General features: G+C 44.5%; 1 long non-coding RNA gene across 1 annotated transcript in view; it reads right to left on the reverse strand.

The window, feature by feature from the left end:
* Positions 1-19,312, reverse strand: part of LOC139834205 (uncharacterized) — a 69,932-nt gene extending 50,620 nt beyond the window's left edge. Inside the window, exons 1-2 of the long non-coding RNA XR_011749730.1 lie at positions 19,164-19,312; positions 18,907-19,078 (exon numbers count right to left, since the gene is read on the reverse strand). This is a non-coding gene — a long non-coding RNA (uncharacterized lncRNA). The remainder of the gene's footprint in view (positions 1-18,906; positions 19,079-19,163) is intronic.
* Between the last annotated feature and the right edge of the window lie 3,025 nt (positions 19,313-22,337).

Raw genomic sequence — 22,337 nt, forward strand, 5'->3', positions numbered from 1 at the left:
GTGGGGTGCAACCCCGGTGCCTTCTGATTTGTGGCCTTGTGTCATGATTCCGTTCGTGGTGCTGGCGCTGTGTAGATGTTACGGCGGTGAGCTGCGGTTTGATGGGATACTGCTGATGTGTTCGTGGTGATGTGATGCTTGGACGTGCTGCCGCCCCCTACATCGACGCCGGCGGGATGGTGCTGTGACGCAACCCCGGCATCGACTGCATCAACTACTACCCCTACTGTAATGTGAGCTAATCCTCTCCTTTTCTCTTTGTGCTTCGTAGCTACTACAATTTGGTTACTGCTAGTCTGCAGCTAGAACGATTCATTGATCTGGTTGTGATACTTCTGCTGGCCTGTGTTAGCCCCTGTTTGGGTGATTTACTCATCCAAGTATAATTTGCTTGCTGGGCTATTATCTCTGATGAAACTGAACCTTGACAGTTCAGTCAGCTGAAGTAATTCAGCTATACTCCTGTGTACCTTATTATTGAATTTGGAAATGTGAGAGGCATTTATATTTGCTTGTAGACTGATGCTCGGTTTGGTGGCTTGCTCATGAGCTTATATTTATACTTATATTGCTGTCCTGCCACTTTGGTACTACTTGGTTGGCCAGAAACATTTTCTGGACAGTATGTAACCTTATGTAATTGCTCTACTGGATGTTATATTCTTGTGATGCCCCTGTTTGGAATTGCTGTACCAACCCAAGCATGCATGACTGGTTATGTTGCTTTTGCTGAAGGATGCATTATATATTTACTTGATGCTCGACTTGGCAATTTATTTGATGGCTTGTTGTATTAGCTTGTATGCTTATAGCCTCTGATGGATGGGACTGCTTACTGGATCATGTGCATACATGATCAGATCTTGTGGTTAAGTTGATGGCTTGCTTATTATTAAGCTGATAAGAACAGATATGACTTGATTATGTGGCCCTGCCTGTGATGCAAAGGCTGAGGCACATTCTATGATATGAACAGATACTACTTCTTGTGGTTTGTTTAATTCTATGATGAACTAGCATAGCACTTCTATGCTAATCTGAGAATCATCCCTCCTACCAATTTTCTGTGAGCTATTATCGATAAGAACAGATGCTTGCTTGATCTTGTGGTCTTGCCAATGATGCAAAGGCTGAGGCGGATGTTTTTGATAAGGGAAGGTGCAATTTATGCCCAATAAACTCGATGATGAGACTAGCATACCACTTGTATGCAAATCTGAGAGTTTCTCGTACCAAAATGCTTTGAACTGAACTGAAAATAATATATGCTAGATGATGATCTTAAAGATCAACCTGCTGTAGTAGAGTGGACTAGCTGGTGGTGATGCTATTCTGGTGGTGAATCTTGATCAGCTGTTACTTGTGGTTGTTGGCATGTTCCTCTTCCCAGTTCTTGATCTACTCAAGTTGATCTTGCTTCCCTTCTGGAAGTCCCCCTCTTCCTTGTTGTCTTGACCAGAACTATATCTATCTAAACATAATGGTTGTGTAATTTTTGGTGAGGAACTGTGGATGAACTGATGGTGTTCTTGGGTGGATATGGTGCGGTTTGTTGTGGAGAACTCTGTGAAGAGTTTCTAGCAGCACAGCTACGGCTGGTTTGCTTCTTTTATCTACTTGTTGTTGTTGTTGTTGTTGTTGTTGTGTGTTGACAGCACACCAGATTGCATGTGTGGGTGAGCTGCTTTCAGCTGCTTACATGTGGGACCATCCTGGTTCAAGTTTCCATGTGAAGATATTTCTATCTATGGATCAGCTCAGTTGGCTTGGTATTATCCTTAGTTGTACTTTATTTTTGACGTTGCCAAGTGTTAACTTGACCCTGCCCATGATGCATGAGCCTGAGGCCAAGATTTGCTTATAAGAACAAATACTACAAATTTGGCCTCTAAATTTTCTACTCAATGATGAGTTTAGCATAGCAACACTATGCCAAAACCTGAGAGTAATCACTAACCAAAATTCCCCTTTTATTTTATTTTATTTTGCAGGGATAAAAGTTAAGAACAGAAGAAGAAGATAGAAGATGAAGAAATAGTTAGGAATTACTTTAGGGTTTTTATTTCCATTCTTTTGTAATCTTTATCTAGGACTTTGTAATATTCTTTGTTATGTAATAAATACTTGTAAAATATTTTCTTTACTATTGTATTAGTTATTCCTCATTTGATTTAAATTGTTCCTGGAATGAAATGTATTCTTCTTCTATTCCTTTCTATTTATTTTGTAACTTGTAATCTTCACTAATTGTTGGAATAAAAATATTGTAATGTTGGATACTCATTTCCTATTTGCTTTACTTTACACAGGTATACTCTATATGATTGTTTAGAATTCAAATACCAATTCAAGTTCTTGTTTGATTTCAAGTCTTTATAAATTTGAATTGAATTTGAATTACTTTGCCTCAAGACATGAATTCTATGAAGGTCCTGTCGAGAATTTGTTGCCCTCATGTCGATGACCTAACTCAATTCCACTGATGCAAGAGAAACCTTGATCCTTTTGGAGGTTTTAAACAAAAGCGCGAAAATTCCCCGGATTTTCTATGCATGAATGCAATGCACACATCTGTTTCCTCTCTTTTTGTAACCCCCAATCCTGGGATATTACAGGAAATGAGGTGGATAAGATCACCACGTGCAAGAAGAGGTGACAACATCTCAAGCCTTATAATATGATGCATATTTTCTTGTTTGCGTGTGTGGAAATGAGGTGGGTAACATCACCAGGTGGAAGAAGAGGTGACAACATCTCTCACACGCTCCACAACCTCCACAAGCCTTCTTCTCTTCCAATCACTCCTTGGAGTTTGAAACAACACATTCTGCCAATGTCGGAAAGGAACACGGGAAGCTCATACTTGGAGAACGACCCGTACTAGACCGCTCGGCGCCGGCGCTTGGGGCCTCCGATTCGTACCAGGGAGGCACCGAGCGACTACACTCAAAGTCGTGAATGTACCTTCTGCGGCAGGAAGACACCGCGCCAGATCTCATGGAGTAACCCTAATCCCGGAAGGAGGTACGACAGCTGCTTCAGGCCAAAGGTAAATCACCATATATTAGGATCTTCGAAATCCCCTTTTATCGATGTTTATTTTCTCAACTTCTTGTTCCATTGTGCTAGGGTGAAAAAATGCAAGTTTTTCCGGTGGTATGACGAGGAAGGTGAGGTGCTGAGCCCCTTCACAAAGCAACTCATCATTGACCTGCGCGATGATGTCTGGGTAAGATGGAAAATATTTCATGCTTAGAGCTCGAACTGCTGCAGCAGGAGGGGAAGAAAAAAGGCAGCTGTATGAGAGTGATTTTAATGTAGTTGGTTTCAGTAGGTTTAGCATTGTCTCTTGTTATGATTACATCTGCACGGTGAACTCGGCCGCGTGTCTTCGTCCTTGACTAGGCTAGCTATGTGTCTTCCCGCTATCTTTCTCCCCCTTCTCGCTTGAGAGTCGCCCCATCCTCACTCGGCTGCTCTCCCAATTTCATTGGCCGGCCTCACTGGCCGAAGTGGACGGGTGAGCCGAGTACCATCTACTCTACATACTTCTCCGGCAGGTTGTAGGTCTAGTTTTAGATCTCGCTGGGTTCTGGTTGTAAAATACAAGTATGTGGTTGCATTTTCTTTTTTTTGAGGGGCCTTGTATTTTGGAAAGTTGTAATGCAACATTAATGCTGATCTACAACAATATAATCTTCTTTTTATTAGATTATCAGGCTGTACACTCTATATAGCGCAGTTTCATACAATAGTTATTTATCACTTGCGAGACAATGAGTTTGAGGCCGGAGGAGGTTATCTTGGCTCGAGATGCAAATGGCCAGGATGTAGGAACGAAATCCTCTGTAACACCAATTTATAAATTGAGGTGGATGTATGTAGTTTCAAGTACAACTTTTTTACAAAGTGTTGCGGTACATTTGCTGAAACATTTTCAGCTTTGCGTAATTAAACAAACAAATAAATACACTCATTCAACATTGATGCACCTATCATAAGTTTGAGAAATGGCCAGAATGCAAGTTATGCAATTACAACACGATGATAATTTCTTGGTGGGAATCTATTCCTGATCACTATCTACATTCATTTCACCATAACTACATTTGTCATTGTAGTACTCACCATTGGTAGTGCCGGAAAAAGGGAACACATTTTTAGAATGCATAGCTAGAACTAAAGTATCATCATTGGTCCATCGACTTCTTGCAGGTGTGCTTTTCGAAGATCTATCATTTTTACAGCATTTTCCTCCTCCGGTTTAAGCCAGGCACATCTAAACAAAAACACAGACCTGTCACCATGGTACTGTAACATAATACACTACTACAAACAGCCTTACCGCCGGCGACCTGGATGGGCTTACCGCCGGTGCCTTTGCATTCGCCGGCGATCACCTTGCCGGTGGTAATGCCTCATCGCCGGCGCCTTCCAATTCGCCGGTGGTAACGGGCCGTTACCTCCGGCGTTTTATGCAAATCGCCAGGGGTAAGTGTTTCCACCGGCGCCTACTGATTTCGCCGGTGGTAAGGGCCGTTACCGCCGGCGTTTTATTCAAATCGCCAGGGGTAAGTTGTCTTACTGCTAGCGCTTACCGAATACATGTACAATTTCGCCGGTGGTAATATTAACAAGAGCAAAAAAAATAAAAAACTCGAATTAGACAGCATATACACCAGAATTCATAGCATATACACAGAATATACAGGCAAATACCATAATGACAGCAAGATATACATCATTAGAAAGATTCACATCACTAGCAATGATACACATCATTAGAAAGTCCCGAAATGTCCCAAAATGTCCATAACATGCATGCATGCATCAATAACACAAGTGTCGACCATATGGTTCAAACATCACGACTCGAAGTAGCACATATTACACAAATACATACAAGTCCAGTCGACGACCTAGCTAAACAACAATGACATAGTAAACTATAGAGGCGGTGGCGGCAAGCATCATCACGATGAAAGGGGTCCTCCACATCTCCCTCCTCTGTCCCGCTCGAAAGTTGGCGTATCGAGCTTCCGCCTCCTCCAAAGTGGTGTACCCCTTGTAATTGTTGCCGCTGAAACGGTGGACCTACCTCCTACAGTCTTCCCAGTCCTCGTAGACTCCAGGAACCCTGCCGTGGTAGACGACATAGTACGTCATCTATGCAAACACAGAAAAAACAAATGAAAGTTGTTAGTACATTAGTAGAGAGAGATATAACATAGAGTACTAGTGCAAAGAAAAAGCATGGAAATTACTTAAGTAATTTTATGACTAACATTTGCAAAGGACAAAAGTTTTTGAGTCAAGTCGGCTTCAAGTGGAAGGGACGGATGCCCTCGAGCGTGGTGAATGTTCTGTCGTCACATCCATCTTCTAATCGGCCTTCTATCTCGGCCTTAGAAAGTGCGGGACCATAGTGGAACAAGCCACCATTACCGCAGACATCCCTCCAGAGTATTGTGCAAATGGTCCGCTGGATGGCACGGAACTCGGCTCTCACGTTTTCATCGGTGGTGTCCGCCATGTTCACGAACATCCGCTGAAGACTGGATGGCAACAAGAGATCGTTCTGAGACCTTACAATCGACCTCATCTGTAGGATGGCAAACCAGGCCTCCATCCCATTGTCATGCACCGATTGCTTGAGGCAGGGGAACTTGGTTATGTGGTTGCACACATAGCAACCTTTAACTTTCTTCTCATGCCTGATTTTGTCGATGCCAACCTCGGCTATGAAGCCGCTGAGGGCTTTATCAAGTGTAGACTTAAGGTCGGTGAAGTCCTTGTCCGGATCAAGCCCGGAGTCGAGGTAACTGACATGTGAATGATACGGGTGAAAGAGGAGGAGGGTGCAATACTTGAATCTGCGCAAAATGGAAATAAACCATCATACTCGATCAACTATGAAGGAAATTCATGAAAGAATGTAATAGAGGGTACTCTAGTAACCAAATACTTACTCGCGGAAATATGGTATGGCAAAGCATTTCTTATCCTTGTTTAACACCAAGAAATCCTTGATGTACTTTGCTAGAAACGCTTGTTCGTTCTGGACGACAGTTGGAGTCATGTAGAAGGGGTCCATGATAGCGATGTGCGTTGTGTTCTCCATGGCGATATCGTGCGCCATGCTGAGCGATAGGAGGCGGACCAAGTTTCGGTCGAGCTGTTGCATGTTCAAGAGCCTGAAGATGTCTTCATATCGAATGAACATCAAGTCCGCAGGGTATGTGGTGACAAAGCCAAAGCCAGTGGGCACCTTGGCCGTCAAAACCGGGTACGAGGGATTTCTATCTCGAAGAGTAGGTCCTCCTTCATTAGAACGGCATCATGCAAGCTCCTCATATCCGGCATCACCTGCTGGACAATGTGTGCCGGCAGCATAGGCTGGCCTAGGTGATGCATCTTCCTCCACGGGGTCGGCAACTTGTCATTAACCACTTTCTTGCTTGCGGCAACATCTCCGGACTTCTTCCGCTTCCTGACCTTCTTCTTACTGCAACTGGGAGTGGTGTTTTGTTTCATACCCTCCGTGGTCGCACCAAGGAGTGTCCTCGGGGTAAGCCCAACTCGGGGTGGAGCGGTGAAGGCGGTAGTATCTTCCTGCTCGGGAGTTTCTTGTGAAAGGAACAACTTCTTCTTTAGTGTACGATCGGCGGGTGGCTTGTAAGGAGAAACCCCGTCGCCCTCCATCTCAGCGATGAACGTATCGATTGGAGCTTGATCGATGTCCAACGCGTTGCCGTGCTGACTCTCGGGCTGACTGTCGGGCTTGCTATTGGGCTCAAAAGGAACACCAGCCGGTGGAGGACTCGGGGCAGCCGTCTCATCCTGAGGAGTGACCATGCCATAGCTTGCCTCCGAACCTGAGGCGGCGGTGTTCAGCCGAATTAGGGCTTTCGGCCATAGAAGGATGTGATTCTTGAGGTCCCCGAGAGTGAGCGGGGTTTCCGTTTCCGGGGGTTAATAAGGAGGATGGAGGTCTTGGCATCCTGGTAACGACCAGTTCATGCGAACCCGGCTCATGCTATCATCCATCCTGGCGCAGTGGAACGTCCGATTTTTTGGCAGGAGGACACTGCCGCTCGCTACATCCTTCAACTTGTTATCCACATTCAGTAGGAAGGTGCAAGGAGTCACGTCCTCCTGTGAAAACATGTGTACGTAGGTCAGAGAGGGGCGATGACAAAGTATCTAATTTGTAGAGGCTTGAGAGCCTAAATTAATTACCGTGAGGGCGTCGAGCTCGGCTCGCGTCGAAGGACCGAGGCCAGGCGTGCACGTGACTGAGGGGCTAGTGGCGCCCCCCATGGCCGCCGAATCCTCTCTAGCGCATACCAAGTTAGGTGTGCATTGAGCGTGTATAGTTGGAGGCCGGTTGTCGGAGTTGCTGTCGCCTAGGCTGATCACCGGCATCGGTCCCTTTTGGCCGCCGGCGAAGTAATTCTTCATCGACAGCACAAGATCAGGGATGATTTCATTGACCCTGGTGGCCACCGCGTCATCAACCTTGCTAGCAACCGCGGCACTGACGCGTTGCTCCATGGTTGTTTCCAAGTCGGCCACCTTTTTCAGAAGAGCCTCGTGCTCCCGGTCCTTCTGCGCCTGCCGCGACTCCTTAGTGCTTGCGGGCATGTCCAAGCCATAGTCGACAAGCTTGCGACCTCTTCCGGCACCGGGGACACGGTGGGGCTTGTCCAACAGCGGCCGTTCCTTCACGGTGTTCAGACCCCTGATAATAGGCGTGTCCCACGGGACTTTGCCCATCAACGTCTGGGTCGAGGAGCCAGCTGATTCGGCGGCTGCTTGTTCCTTCAACTGCCATAAGTAACATGAACAATTTTAGAATGTAATGGACTTGGAGAGTAGTATCAAATTAATAGGCTGGTAAATTTCTTACCACTGCATTCTCAAGTGCCTTCACCTTCGCGTCGGCGACCAACTCAACTCCCACCACCACATCAGGTTTCGTGACACGTTTCCCACCCATTTCTCTATGGTATCGGGACCTGAGATATGCCCTGAAGAGTGGGTCTTTGTACTTGGAAAAAGGGGGCTCGAGGCCAGCGTTTATGTAGGCCTGGTCCTCCTTGTCCCATACCGGCTGCTTGCCTTCGAAGCCATGGCAACCGAGATGGTGGTGACCGATGTTCTTATCCGCCAGCTCCTTCCCCCAGGCCGATTGTTGTTTGGTGTACTCGAGCTCCTCGTTTTCCAAGAATTTATTATACTGATCCAGCGTCATCCGCGGGAAGTGGCGCTGGATCTCTGTCCAAGTCTCATTGTCACCAAGCATCCCCCTCAGCATGGTTTTATAACCGCTGAGGTTCTTGGTGAACTTAGAGAGGTCTCGTCTATTCACGATGTTATCCTTGGGATCCTCGTTCCTGTATTCCACAGGGAACTCATACCGTGCGTGCAGCCGCGCAAGGAGTTGGGCCTGCAGATGCTGCTTCTTCTTGGTTCGGAGTTTCGTCTCGTTGACGTCGACGACGTCCCGAAGGATTGCTCCCAGTTGGAGGCCGTACCCCTTCACCACATGCTTGGGCTCAGTAGGAAGACCGGTCTTGGCGTCCACCGCGGTGATTATGTCGCGAGTGGTGCCGACCCTGTTTGGGCGCCGCTGCTTCCGTTTCCTCTTGGCCTCGGTAGTAGTATCCGAGCTACCCCCGGCAATGCCACTGTCGGTGGTCTCGTCGGCAGCGGCCCTCTCATCCTCGCCATCGTTGTCCATCTCATCATCCCCCTCCTCCGAGGACCCGTCATCGCTGCCAGGAAGTTCCTCCAGCTGATCCGAGACCATGAGCCTGTAGTGCTCATCCAACTTCCGCTGAGAAGACCCGCCAACGTCTTCGTTGGGGTCTGCAGAAGACGACATCGCTAGGTATGTGCTTCTGCAATGTATTTGGAACCACTATTAGTCGAAGAAAGAAATCAGGTTTCATTTTGCAATCTATACATTTCTACAATCAGCACCCAGTCTATACATTTCTGAATTTCGACAGCTAGAAGCCTAGAGCCAGTTTTTCAATCATCTAACCTACAATCCTAGAGACCGCCAATTTTTTCAGCATCTGAGGCTTGATAATGCAAAAGTAACAGGCCAGCAGGCTCCGCAGTGCAAAGCACAGTGAAGTGAATTGCACATCCATGTAGACTATCAAGTTTAGGAGAATCACCACTTAAAATCAACATTGGATGCATATGTTGAGGCCAACACTGCTACAACCAGCACCCATAATGTAAAAGAAAAATACAGACAAAGGTTTTAGTTTAAACTAAGAAGAGATAAAACAGTACCATATCCATTGTATATTTGTCGTTGATCAAAGGATGTTTAGAGATTGCTGGATATTATTAGGATTTTCAGTACATTTCAATTTTAGTAACTCAAGTCACTCCTTATGTTTACAACTACCAAGTCAATGTCAAGAGAGGCTGGCAGGTAGTAATCATTAGCACCAAAGTGATCTTTAGTAGCCTGCTAGCCTGAACTGATCCAGCATCTGTTTGCAGAGGAATATGCATATACACTGCTTCCTAAGTCATATACACTGCTTTCTAAGTCGTGTGCAGCGTGTTTCGAACTCTATACAGTGCTTCCTAAGTCATTTACTAAAATGTATACCGAGAACATAACAGAACACATTAACAGAGACGGCACAAGGACCACACCTGACAGTCGCAAAAAATCGACAACCTAAATCTACATTGGTCAATTCAATTACAAAATCTACATCCTTTGCTAATAACGAACAGATTTTCTTAGACACAGATTCTCTTAACACTACTAGGTGTAAATCCACGGCGAAAATTTGGCATGACCTTTGCTAAAAATGGTCATGCCGGAGTGCCAGAAATTCACCGGAACGGAAGTTAATCGACATTCCGGCGAAACATTGACACTCAATGTACCTGCAGACACATTTCACCGGCGAAACTAGGTGTTGCCAGAGGACTGGCCATGTACTTATCATAGTTTGTTGATTCAGTACCATAGGCAGTTCAGAAGAAGTACTGAAGTAAGCTCAACATTCAGAAATTCTGCTGTAGATCAGCTGCTCAATATTCAGTTAAAATGTACCCTGTTTTGTTGAAAAAAAAAGTACAGAATAGACCACCAAGTGTCGTAGCTTTGAGTTCTGTCTTGGTTGCAAACTGCATTTCCAAGCAGTGAGTTATGTTTCCAGTACAGAATACCCTGTTTTGTTAAAATTCTTGAGGTAGCATTAACACAAGGACTCCACCAGCTAAGTCTAAACCATTGCTTTCACAAATCACAAGATATACTGAATCGAAATAGCTTGCGCGTGCGGTCAATTAGCATCAAAGAGCAAAGAACATGAACACATCTTATGCAGTACTAATAAGAGATAACAGAAGTGCTCGGTCGACCAAAATGCAACAGCCCATGAATTCCAAGCACACTGCAATATCAATCGCTTGCAACACAGAACTTGAAAATGTACCCTGCACAGTAGATACTGAAAACCTGTGGGGCGGGGGGCAAGAGGAACGACAAGGGAGAGAGGGAGGTAGGGGAGAGGGGCGCACCTGTGGTGGAGTGCGATGGCAGCGATGACAGCAGGTGGCGGATCGAAGGCGGATCGACAGCGGCAGGGATCCTCGGGGTCAACGGAGGGCGACGGGACGAGCTTCTGCGACGGCAGCCTCCTTCCTCCTGCTAGTGGACGACGATGGCGGCCTCCTTCCTCCTGCTGATGGCGGCCTCCTTCCTCCTGCTGGTGGCCGACGAACTGGTGGCACGGCGGCGAAGGTCTGGGGGAGGCGGTGACGGTGAGGAAGGAGGAGAGGGGAATGACGGTAAGGGAGAGAGGGAGGCAGGGGAGAGGGGCGCACCTGCGGTGGAGGGATCGACGACGGCAGGGGGCAGCGACGGTGGTGGATCGACGACGGCGGCTGGGGAGCGACGGCTGCGGTGGGGGATTTTCTCGTCGATTTGGCCGTGGAGGGGAGCGACGCGCACACGGCTAAGTCATGGAACTACTACCCCCGGCGTTTTGGCGTAAACGCCGGCGGTAACTTCGCACTCACTAACATGTGGGCCATAGTTAGTTTCCACCGGCGGAAAGGGCCTAATTCGCCGGGGGTATTTTTTTCGTTCCCAGCTGGCGAGACGCCTTTAGTTGTATAAGCATGTTAATTAATCAAAATCGAGTCCTTAACACAGTGGTGCCACTCTCGATCTTATGCTGAAGCACCCAGGGTTCGAATCCCTGTGGATGCAAAAAGGCCAACCTTTTTTTTCCTTCCCTTTTCTAGCTAAGACTTAATTCTTAAATTGCAAAGTGCTTTTGGCGACATCTGATAAAAAATTAATGAAGGATAAATTGCAAGACATAAATTTAGGATTTTAATTCTTGAATGACTTCAAAGTCCTTTCGGCGAGATCCGATAAAAAACCAAGACATAAATTTAGGATACACATGAGAAGGACAAATGGTTGTTCGAGAGATAATTATTATAAATACACAAATGACTTCAAAGTCCCTTCCGCTTGGTCCTTGTGACCCCACCGGTATTGTCGCGACTCCTTGTGTACAGAGGAACACTTGACCTAGGTAGCGTCGTCCTTCTTCTTCTTAGTGTGTAGGTTCTATCGTCTTCATCGGGTTCTTCCATCATTGGGTCTCCGACGAGGCCGTCGAAGTCTTGCTCATTGGCAACTCCATCCATTCCGACGAGGGCCCTTTTCCCTCTCCTTACGACAACACGGCCGGGCCTTGACGGGTCAGTTATGAAGAAGCATTGCTCGACGTGCTTAGCCAATACCCAAGGCTCATTTTGCGCGGTGGGGTTCTTGGTCTTGGATTTGGGGGGCAGTCGCATGGTGGTGACATAAGCATCTTATTTTGTGACGTCCGTAGCCCATCTGACACGAAACATCGGTCGCTTCTCCCCGACGTAGTCGAGCTCCCAGATTTCTTCGATCCTTCCGTAGTACCTTTTCTTCTCTTCAACCGTGTACGATTCCATCGTCACACCCGAGTTCTGATAGTCGCTTCTTTTGTCTATCTCCTCTGTGGAGAATGTGTAACCGTTGATGTCGTATTTCTGATAAGTCATGAGGTTGGGGGCGGGCCCATAAGACAAGGCCAATATCATTTTGTCTACGTCGCTTGCCATTGGTGGGGGATTGGCATCAATCTGGTCTTTGAACCAGCTCGCGAAAGAGGAGTTGTGCGCTCTAAATACCTCTTCTTCCGTCATCGGCTTGTCAGCCCTGCTCTTGATCATGTGTGACGCCCCGGAACCGGTATCCTGAGGATTCCAGCGAACCCGCCGAAATCCGCACGATATCGATCCAGAGACGCCCTCCGACACGACGTGCGCGACAAATCACACACGTGATGCCAGAGGAATTAACACGAGCGGTAACATTACAACAGGGTTATAATAGAGCCCACAAGAAACATATATTACAACAACGACTCCAACGAGTCAAGATACAAATATACAATACAAAGATCCAAATCATACAGAAGATCGAATACGTCCGAGTATGGACAAGATACAAATTGGACTAAGAGTCCTGAAGATAACCAGCGGCGTCCATAACCCTGCCCAGGCCAAGCCGGAAGGGTAACCTCGCTAACGTCGTCTTCATCGAATATATCTTCATACCTGCCCGGTTATGTCCCGTAGAAGCAGCAATAAGTATGGGTTCGTACTTAACAAGACTTCAAGACATATAAGCATTCGTCAACCAGTCGTCCTTTGTACTTGAGGCACGCAGGGGACTTAGAGGACGCAAGAGAAACGTCATAGGAAATATGGTGGGGTTAAGCGGCAACGCGCAAGCACTAAAAACTTATAGAGACACTCAACAACATTCGTCTAATCAGAGAAGGTGAGAGAGCGCATAACTAGCAGTTCTATACTCTGCAAACATAACACAGCCGATGTGTTCCCCCTTCGCAAAGAAGTACTAGCAAAGGCACTCACATTGTTGTCAAGTTTTAACCATTTATTATTGAAGTTGTGCTAACTTACTACACAAGTAATTATGATTGAAACAACAGGTGTAAGTTGTCTATGGTCGAGTCATACAGCTCCAAGTCGTCCATAACCGCGGACGCGGCTTATCGATAAGATTGTAACCCTGCAGGGGTGCCCAAATGTGCCCACACGCACGATCAACCCACTTACGATAGGTGGATATCACGACACGCACTCTCCTTCACTACAACAATGTCCAGGAAGCCACCTAACTAAGTTAAACCCGTATCAGAGTCCGGCCGTGCTCCGAAGCGGACTCAGCTATTGCGACTGCGTGCTAGGTGGACAGTGCCCAGCGGGATGACCACTTCGCAGTGGCACCGCATCCTACGAGCGTGCAAGAGACAACGGGGTTACAAGGCACATAGCTTCCCCAAGAGTAACATCATATCATCTGACCACAAAGAAACAAGCTTGCACGCCCGGGAGAAACAAAACAAACATCCAAACTAGTTGTGGCCACTGGACAAAGCTGTAGATTACGGCAGTGGTCGAGGGGAGACCCGGTAAGCATACCCACGTGTGGTTAGAGCGCTCAGTCTCGGAACAGATAACAAGAACTCGGGTCCTAAATTATTTAGGAAACACAAGTGAGCCGTCACAAAACGAGCAGCTGACCCACCGATGCCTCCGCTAAACAAATATCAACAACTAAAGTAACAATGATTCTTCCCAATATATAACCCGATAAGATAACAACAACGGTAACAAGATAAAACAGCACTAGCAAGCACTACGACTCGCAAGGGCAGACTCGATAACCAAACAATAGTTGTAGGTGGTTGGTGGAGGCAATATAGGCTGCTTGAGGTAACAAGTGGAAGGGACACGTGACAAGAACGCAACTTAAGTCTAGCATGAGGGAGAAGGCAAAATAAAAAGGTGAGCGACTCCTGCAGGGACAGGAGTATAGGGAAATGCTTGCCTGTTATAGCTTGCCGAGGAACATCCAAAGAACTTTTTGTATCTCACATCAACACTTCGTGATCCTATCCGGGAAGAAGCAAATGCTGGAACAAACAACGTATGCCAGTCTTACAACTTCGGATAAAGAAGATCTAGCGTGTTCATGATGATATGCATGACATGGCATAGATGGTGCAATGCATCTTATCCAATTTAATCGGAGTCGGAACCCCGGACACACAATTTAGGTTGGAGTTGCATTTTCTATCGTCAAATCTAAGGGTGGATTAGCATGGTACAGCATGGCAAAGGTGCGCTACTTCAATATTAAACGGAGCGGGAAAAACCCTAGTCGGTATCCGAAATATTCCGCATATATGTTAGGTGATAATGCATAACTATCATCGGACGACATGATGCAAGATGTAAACAGATGTATGCATGGCATATTCATATTCAGCACAGTTTTCTAATCAATTTTCATATATAAAGTATTTTATTTCGAGTTACATATTTAAAGATATGAATTTAGCAAGTTTTGCAAAAGAAAAAGAACCAAGCAGGGGATGGACCTGCGCTGTCCTGGGCCGGGACCGGGTAGGCGATGGGAAGTTGCTGGATGCGCGGGGACGAGGCCCATCTGCTGATGATCTGGGCAACACAAAGCAAAAAAAAGTGGGCTTAATTTGCCACCGATGGAAATTGAACTCAGAATCTACACAAGCTGGCAAAGGAACGAACCAACTAGGCTACATGCCGTTGCTGGCTTTGGAGAGTCTCCACGCAAAGAGAACCATCTGTGCCGCCGGATCTGAACCAAAAAGGAAATAAAAACTTGGGTTTAGATGAGGCTGTGGGGAATTGATCTCATGATCACAGAGTAGGAAGGGACGAAAAGAACCATCTGAGCTGTTGTACCTATCGTGTCAGCTGAAGGAGGCGAAGCAACTTGATCCAAACAGTGGCGGAGATCAACCATGGACGGCCATGGTGGAGCTCGCAGGTGAGCGTCGATCTCTCTATTCCAGACGAACCAGGACGCGGGACCTGGCTTCGGGGATGCGCCTCGCCGTGGGGAACCTGATGGTGGTGCTGCCGGGTCCAGGGGCTGACCGGACAGCCGCCGGCGACGAGTACCTACGGCGGAAAGCAAGGTTCAACGCCGGTGGAGCACTTGAGAGTGAGAGGGAGAACGAGAAAAGGCCTGGGAGGTGCGCCGGCTCACCAAGATGCTGTAGAAGGGGTCAGGGAGTCCGGAGGAGGCCGGACGGCGTCGCCATCGTCGTCAACATGGCGCGGCCGGAGTTAGGGAAGGAGGTCGGTGGCGACGATTGGAAGCGCCCCCGGCCCGATTTCTTACACGTGGGGAACGAAGGGAGCGAGGCGAAGCCGCCGGTGGTCTCAGATAGGAGCGGGGCGCTCTGCAGCGGCGGATGGCGACGAGGTAGGTGGCTACTGTGAGGTTTTCTCCTTCGTTCCTTTGCGTGGGGAGGAGGAAAGGAGGAGCAGGTGAGATTGGGGTTGCGTGGAGGAGCAGCCTCCGCGTCCACAGATAAAACAGAGAGAGGGGTAGACTCACGCGCCCGGCGTGGAGGTGGGAAGGAGGACCACTGCGATGTTGTCGTTGTCCACCTTGGCTGTCGATGGCGAGAGGATGAAAAAGGTGAAAGGGAGAAAGGAGGCCGAAACGGTACCTGACCGTGGGCTGGGCTGGGCCAAAGGGAAGAGGAGGGAAGGTGGCCACGCGGGCAGGGGAGAGGAGATGGACCAGAGAGAGGGTGGCCCAAGGTTAAAGGTTTTCTTAGATGAAAGGAAAAGAAGAGATTTTATTAAACCATATAAGAAGGAAAAGAAAATAGTTTTTATTTAGAAATAATTTTTATTTGATAAAATCTTGTGGATGATATGATGCATGATGCATGTTGATGCACAAAAAAGAAAAGAACAAACAAATCTAGTAGGGGTCCTACCCTGGGCCGTTACATCATGTTTATGTGCTGATCCACCCAAGGCTCTACCTCGTTCATGTGCTGTAGTGCTACTAAGTGGGCCCTGTTGAAGTCTGTTCTCCTATCATATTGATCCACGTCGAGTTCCCTCTTGCCAGCGTTGTGGCCTACTCCCTCGAATCTGCCGAGGTGCTTGTTGGCGGGCAATCCAACCGGACGTGGGTCGTCCTCGTTTAAATAATTCTTGCAGAAAGAGATGCACTCCTCGGTGAGAAAGCCCTGGACGATGCTTCCATCCGGATGTGCCCTGTTACGAACGTATCCTTTGATGAAGCCGTTCATTCTTTCTATCGCCATCATGTTGTGAAGGAACGCGGGCCCGAGATCCTCGATATCGTCCACTATATGCACCAGCAGATGGACCATGATGTCAAAGAATGCGGGCGGGAAGTACATCTCCATCTCGCATAGGATGGTGACGATCTCTTCCTGCAGCCTCCCGAGTTTCTTGACGGTTATCGACTTTTGAGTGATGACGTCAAAGACGTTTGTAGCACCCTACCTTTTAATAAAGGCAAGATACATGTGTATAGCGCTATTCCCGGGATCACTGATAGCACACACATTACAAAATATAGTAATCATTGCAATAGTATCAAATTACTACATCGTTGATCCAGAGGGCACAACAAAACCTTACAAATTGCATAGTCACATGGACTAGCTCAGAATAAACACAGCGGAAAGTAAATCAGCAATGAGCCTTCATCATCTTCATGTGCCACACGCAGTCATGTTGGAATGTAGACTCGAGATCCTACCACGTACTTCTCCTCGGTAAATCCTACACGTTTGAATATGCAGCCCCACGAATGGAGGTCAGTACAATGACGTACTGGCAAATGACACTTATATGGTGGCAGTTTTCAGGCATGACTATCTACATGATATTTGGCTAGTGGAGTTTAGGCAAATTTACATAAAGCTAATTTTATCCTATATTTTATTTAAAACAAAACATTTTGAAAATCTTTGAATGTCATTATGAAATCACACCATGGTTAAATCCTCCATGGGTTTTAGAATAATCACATGGTTACATCTCCCATGAGTTTTCAAAGGTTGATACAAAATTTTAAATACATTCAGAAAACAATGATGAGATTCTTCCGTACATTCCTTGCCTAGAAGCTCAAATTGTCCATAACCGGGGACACGGCTAAGATCTTAGATTTAACTCTCGAGAGGTTGTGCACTTTCACCTTACGACCCACCCTTCCCAAGAGAAGAATGAGACAAGATCTTTCAGAAGAAGGTTTCAACCATACTAGCATAGACTCGTACCCATTTGGCCGCAGCCACATCTTCCTGTCTATCAAACAAGTTGGACCTCACAACTTACTTAATCCCGGCAGAGCCCATAATACCATAAGGCTGCACTGGAAGCTAACTAAGACATGGACGACATAATAATCTCTTTAATCCTGGGTGGCCATCCACAAGTGAAACCCACAGGCTTAAAACCATTACAGATAATAAACCCCCGCACGATCCCCTGGTGAAAACCAGAGGTGCAGTCTAGGGCAACCACTATTTAACTGCGCGCTCTCAGGCACCCACCCGTCCACTGGTCCATCCCCAGGGATCGGAGCCCTAAGCAGCCGCCCACCACACAACCAATCCACCCAGGTGATTCATTAAGGTTGTTAACTTTAATTCTCAATTCTCACAATCCAAAATAATCAAAACAGCAGTGGCATTTTGTTATTGCTAGGCATACTAAGAGTACTAGCAATGGTTTAAGGGTGGCTACACACTACTAGGATTGATAGGCATAGCATAATTTTGGAAAACAAAATTCCTACCATGCATTCTAATTTAAGAAAAACACTAATGCTTAACAAAATAGGTAGGAAATTGAGTGTCACTTGCCTTTTTGGTAGTCGAAGCGCGTTCACTTCTCTTAATCAAAATACGTTACTCTCCGTACAAACTATAACATAGAATATAGCACAACATAAACATACCATTCAACAATAACAACAAAAATAAACAAACATTCGATATGAACAATCATAGACATGCATGCATGCATGATATGCACCAATTTATTTCACAAGAGAGGTAGTGTGTATGTGTTGTATTGTGTGTTCTCTAATATGTGCAATAATAATAAAGCTTCCTGGGTATTTAATTTGGTTTACAAAACATTAATTGAGTAACTACGTAACACATACAACCTTATTAATTAGCTACCGCAAGCATTAAGTGTATTAAAAATTTAAACTTGACTTCCCTGGATAGGTTACAGTAACACAAGGGTAGAGCAATTGGAATTATTCGAAAATAATTTATAGAATTTGAATTATCGTCAAATTACTGATTTGTATAGATTTTACTAAAGCAAGTTTGTGCACGTGTCAAAGTTGTACAACTCCTATATCATGTTGAAGTACATGATCTGAGGATTCCAGAAAGTACAAAAACATAAGATTTGGCCCAGTAGATTATTTGATATGATTTTTATAGTGAAAAAGGATTAATTAAATCATTTGAAATATGACTCGAAAACTAATACATAACATATACAGTATTCTTGCATATTTGGATTCTACATATTATAAGCTTTCCAACGATATAAAGTTTGTAAATTTTGGACCTCTGGATGATTTTATAATGAATTTCTAAGTTGGACACATAATCTGACATTTAAGATTTAAATTTAAAACGAGTTTGACCGAGTTTGACTGAGACGCTGACTGTACTGATGACTGTATAGTTGACTGCTGACTGTACAGTTGACTGCTGACTGTATCGCTGACTGTACTGCTGACTATAGTTTGACTTTGACCAGACTGAGTTGACTATGCAGATGTCATGATGATGTCATAAATGTTGACAGAAAAAGTTGCTCAGATGGAAAAACTTTGTACATCAAAGTTGTGTAGAATTAATAGATCTATCTAACGCATAAATTACTTTTTACAACGAAATAATGAGTTTGACAAGATCTGGGTTATACCTTATAAGATCTGAATTTTGTAACATCATTTTCTCCTTACTCGGTGAACGAAACAAGGTGAAACTTGCGGCAATTGAAAGATCTTGACGAGAGGAACAACTTCCGTGTTGAAGTCATGATGATTCGAGATCGTTTTGAAACTCGATTTGGCTCCGGTTGACTAGAAATAGATCTGTAGATGAGCGACCAATTGGTACTTCAAATCGAAAAACTTCCAACATGAAAGTTGTTGAGGATGATCAGATCTACATACTCACCAAAGGAATTTGGATTTCGTGGAACACGCACGAACTAATTGAAGATTCCCTTTGTCAGACCTGACGCCTTGCGATGCAAAATTATCCGGGTATGGTGGACGAAAAGAGATGAGATTGATCGGGATTGAAAGATCTCGACGAGATCTACAACTTTCGTGTAGAGCCCGAAGCGATTTGAGGTAGTTTATGGGGTCAAAACAACGAGTTAAGATTCGTTGATCTAGGATTTCGAGAGAAGGAAAAGGAAAACAAAACTGCGACGTGGTGGTGACTTTATATAGGTCATAGGTCGGTGAAAAAGGTGGATCTCGAAGTTAGAAACGCGTAGAAACAAACGGATCTGAAATCGGAGTTATGTGGCTCAAGAAAAGTTGATTTAAGTGAAGATAAGTTTGACACATTACGGGTCGATCCCTGATCCGATCGATCGTGGCTGCTGGTCGGTTCGGCTGGGCCTGGCTGCCTGGGCCGGTCGGTCCGGCTGGCCGGCCCGTTTTTTTTTCTTTTTCTTTTCTTTTTCTCTATTACTTGTTTCTTTTATAAAATGAGTTTCATAATTTTGATTTGAGTGAAACGAAATTCTACGAGTTTGTAAAATTATATTGCTCAGTATAGGATAATAAAAGGATTTAAATTTTATAAATTTTTATTTTATATCATTTTATTACTACTATGCCATTATGCCTATATGTGAATAGTTTCAACATACACATACCAAACAAGTTTATAAAAATTTGTAAAAATCAAAATAGTGTTTTAGGACAACAAGGAACCTGTTTTAAAAATCCATTTGTGAAAACTAAATAATAATTATATGCACTTGGTCAAATTGGAAACTTGGGCATTATTTTGCAAATAGAATTTTCTCGCATTTTGTTTTCTCAAATAAAAAATGCATTAAGGATTTGAAAACTTTGGAAGTAAGGATATGTTTGATTTTGAAAATACTTTAAAATCAATAGTCTTTAAAAATACTAGTTTTGGGATTAACTTGTAAATAACCATAAAAAGTTTTATTTCTTTATGAATTTTCAATCAAGTTCAAACAATCAAGCATTAAATTTATTTTTTATTTCACATTCCAAAATTTAGAAAATTTCGGGATGTGACAGACTACCACCCTTTTGTGAAAGGCTAGAAAGTTTTGGGGTTTCAGATGGGCATGGGTGCTACCACCCTTAAAAGAAACTTTTGTAGGTAGTCTTAAGTCTTGGGTTGAGGCTAAGATCATTCGGTATAAGTTGGCTCATCCGAGGATAAGACTTGACAATAGGTCATATTTGGAAAACATCTATGGCTTAGGCTTCTGAGTTAATATCCAATAGGCGAATATCTATTCACATATAGTGAACCACATATCTCTCCAAGGTGATTTGAATAGGTTTTCTTCATAGTAGGGCTTTCTAATCTAATGGTTGGTTGTTGAACTAATTTTGATACTAACGATCACTCTTTAGGTCAATCAGGAGACCAAGATGCGTAAACTTCATGACATCCTTCATCCTTTGTATGTTGGTGTCTCTGACAACTTTCCACCACTCTTCATCTAGTGGCTAGATCTTCAAACTAGACGTAGTCCTACGCTTGGCAGCACTTGCCTACTATAAGGGTATAATATTTCTCCACCCTATGATTTAGGCTTATTCGTCGACATCTATTTTGTAGGTATGTCTCTCAAGATTCGCAAAGTCAACATTACGAAAGCGAATAACAAGAGTAGTAGGAATGGTGATCAATCCATCCTGCACCCAAATCATTACTACGTATTTGATTTATTGAATCTGATATACTAGCACTTGGTCAACCTCACAAGTTTGATAAAAAAAAATTCATCGAGAACTGAATCAATGTTTCAATCCCCATTATTGAATTGTTTTGAAAACACCTCTATCGATCCTTAACTAGAGTTTTGTGTATCGCTCACTCTACGCTTATTCATCTTGATAGGAAATATCAAGGTTGGTTTCACTACTGTTGTCTTCATGGCGAGTTGCCGAGAAAACATCTTCTGGGTTGGGTATAGAGGAGAATAGATAGAAGGATTCTATAGAAGATTCCTACCCAAACATAACAAATCAAAGCAAATCATCTTACAAACAACATCTAACAAGAATCAAGCAATATGTTTCAAACACCAAATAACTAGTATGGTCATACCTCAATTTGGTATGATCAATGCTTTCTTACGATATCGTTGGTTCAATAAAAGAGAACTAATGGTGGTCTAGTCTACTTCTATATTGGATGCATCAATATTCTACTCCTTCGGTGTATCTTCGTGTATTGTGTTGTCTGCATCGAAGTCTTTCTTCAGGTGTCTTCATTGGTCTTCCATGAAACACTTCTTATGGAATTGAAAATTTTCATATGAAGCATCAGTCCCTCAGTTCAGGCACAAAGTCATCCTCTCTACTTCATTGATGGTTTTCATAAAGTGGGTCATCTAAGGTGAGAGGAAAACAATTTTGAAGATGAAGTAGATGAGAATACAAGAGGTTCAAAATCCAAACATATTTTTAATTGAAATAGGATTAGACAAAATTTTCATCCTAGGGTATTCCTATTTCTAATCCAAACCTAGGGTCTCGATCCTACAGGCAACACTATGCTCTGATACCATTTTGTAGCACCCTACCTTTTAATAAAGGCAAGATACATGTGTATAGCGCTATTCCCGGGATCACTGATAGCACACACATTACAAAATATAGTAATCATTGCAATAGTATCAAATTACTACATCGTTGATCCAGAGGGCACAACAAAACCTTACAAATTGCATAGTCACATGGACTAGCTCAGAATAAACACAGCGGAAAGTAAATCAGCAATGAGCCTTCATCATCTTCATGTGCCACAGGCCGTCATGTTGGAATGTAGACTCGAGATCCTACCACGTACTTCTCATCGGTAAATCCTGCACGTTTGAATATGCAGCCCCACGAATGGAGGTCAGTACAATGACGTACTGGCAAATGACACTTATATGGTGGCAGTTTTCAGGCATGACTATCTACATGATATTTGGCTAGTGGAGTTTAGGCAAATTTGCATAAAGCCAATTTTATCCTATATTTTATTTAAAACAAAACATTTTGAAAATCTTTGAATGTCATTATGAAATCACACCATGGTTAAATCCTCCATGGTTTTTAGAATAATCACATGGTTACA

Source organism: Lolium perenne, chromosome 7 (genome assembly GCF_019359855.2).
Source record: "Lolium perenne isolate Kyuss_39 chromosome 7, Kyuss_2.0, whole genome shotgun sequence".
Taxonomy (NCBI): Eukaryota; Viridiplantae; Streptophyta; class Magnoliopsida; order Poales; family Poaceae; genus Lolium; species Lolium perenne.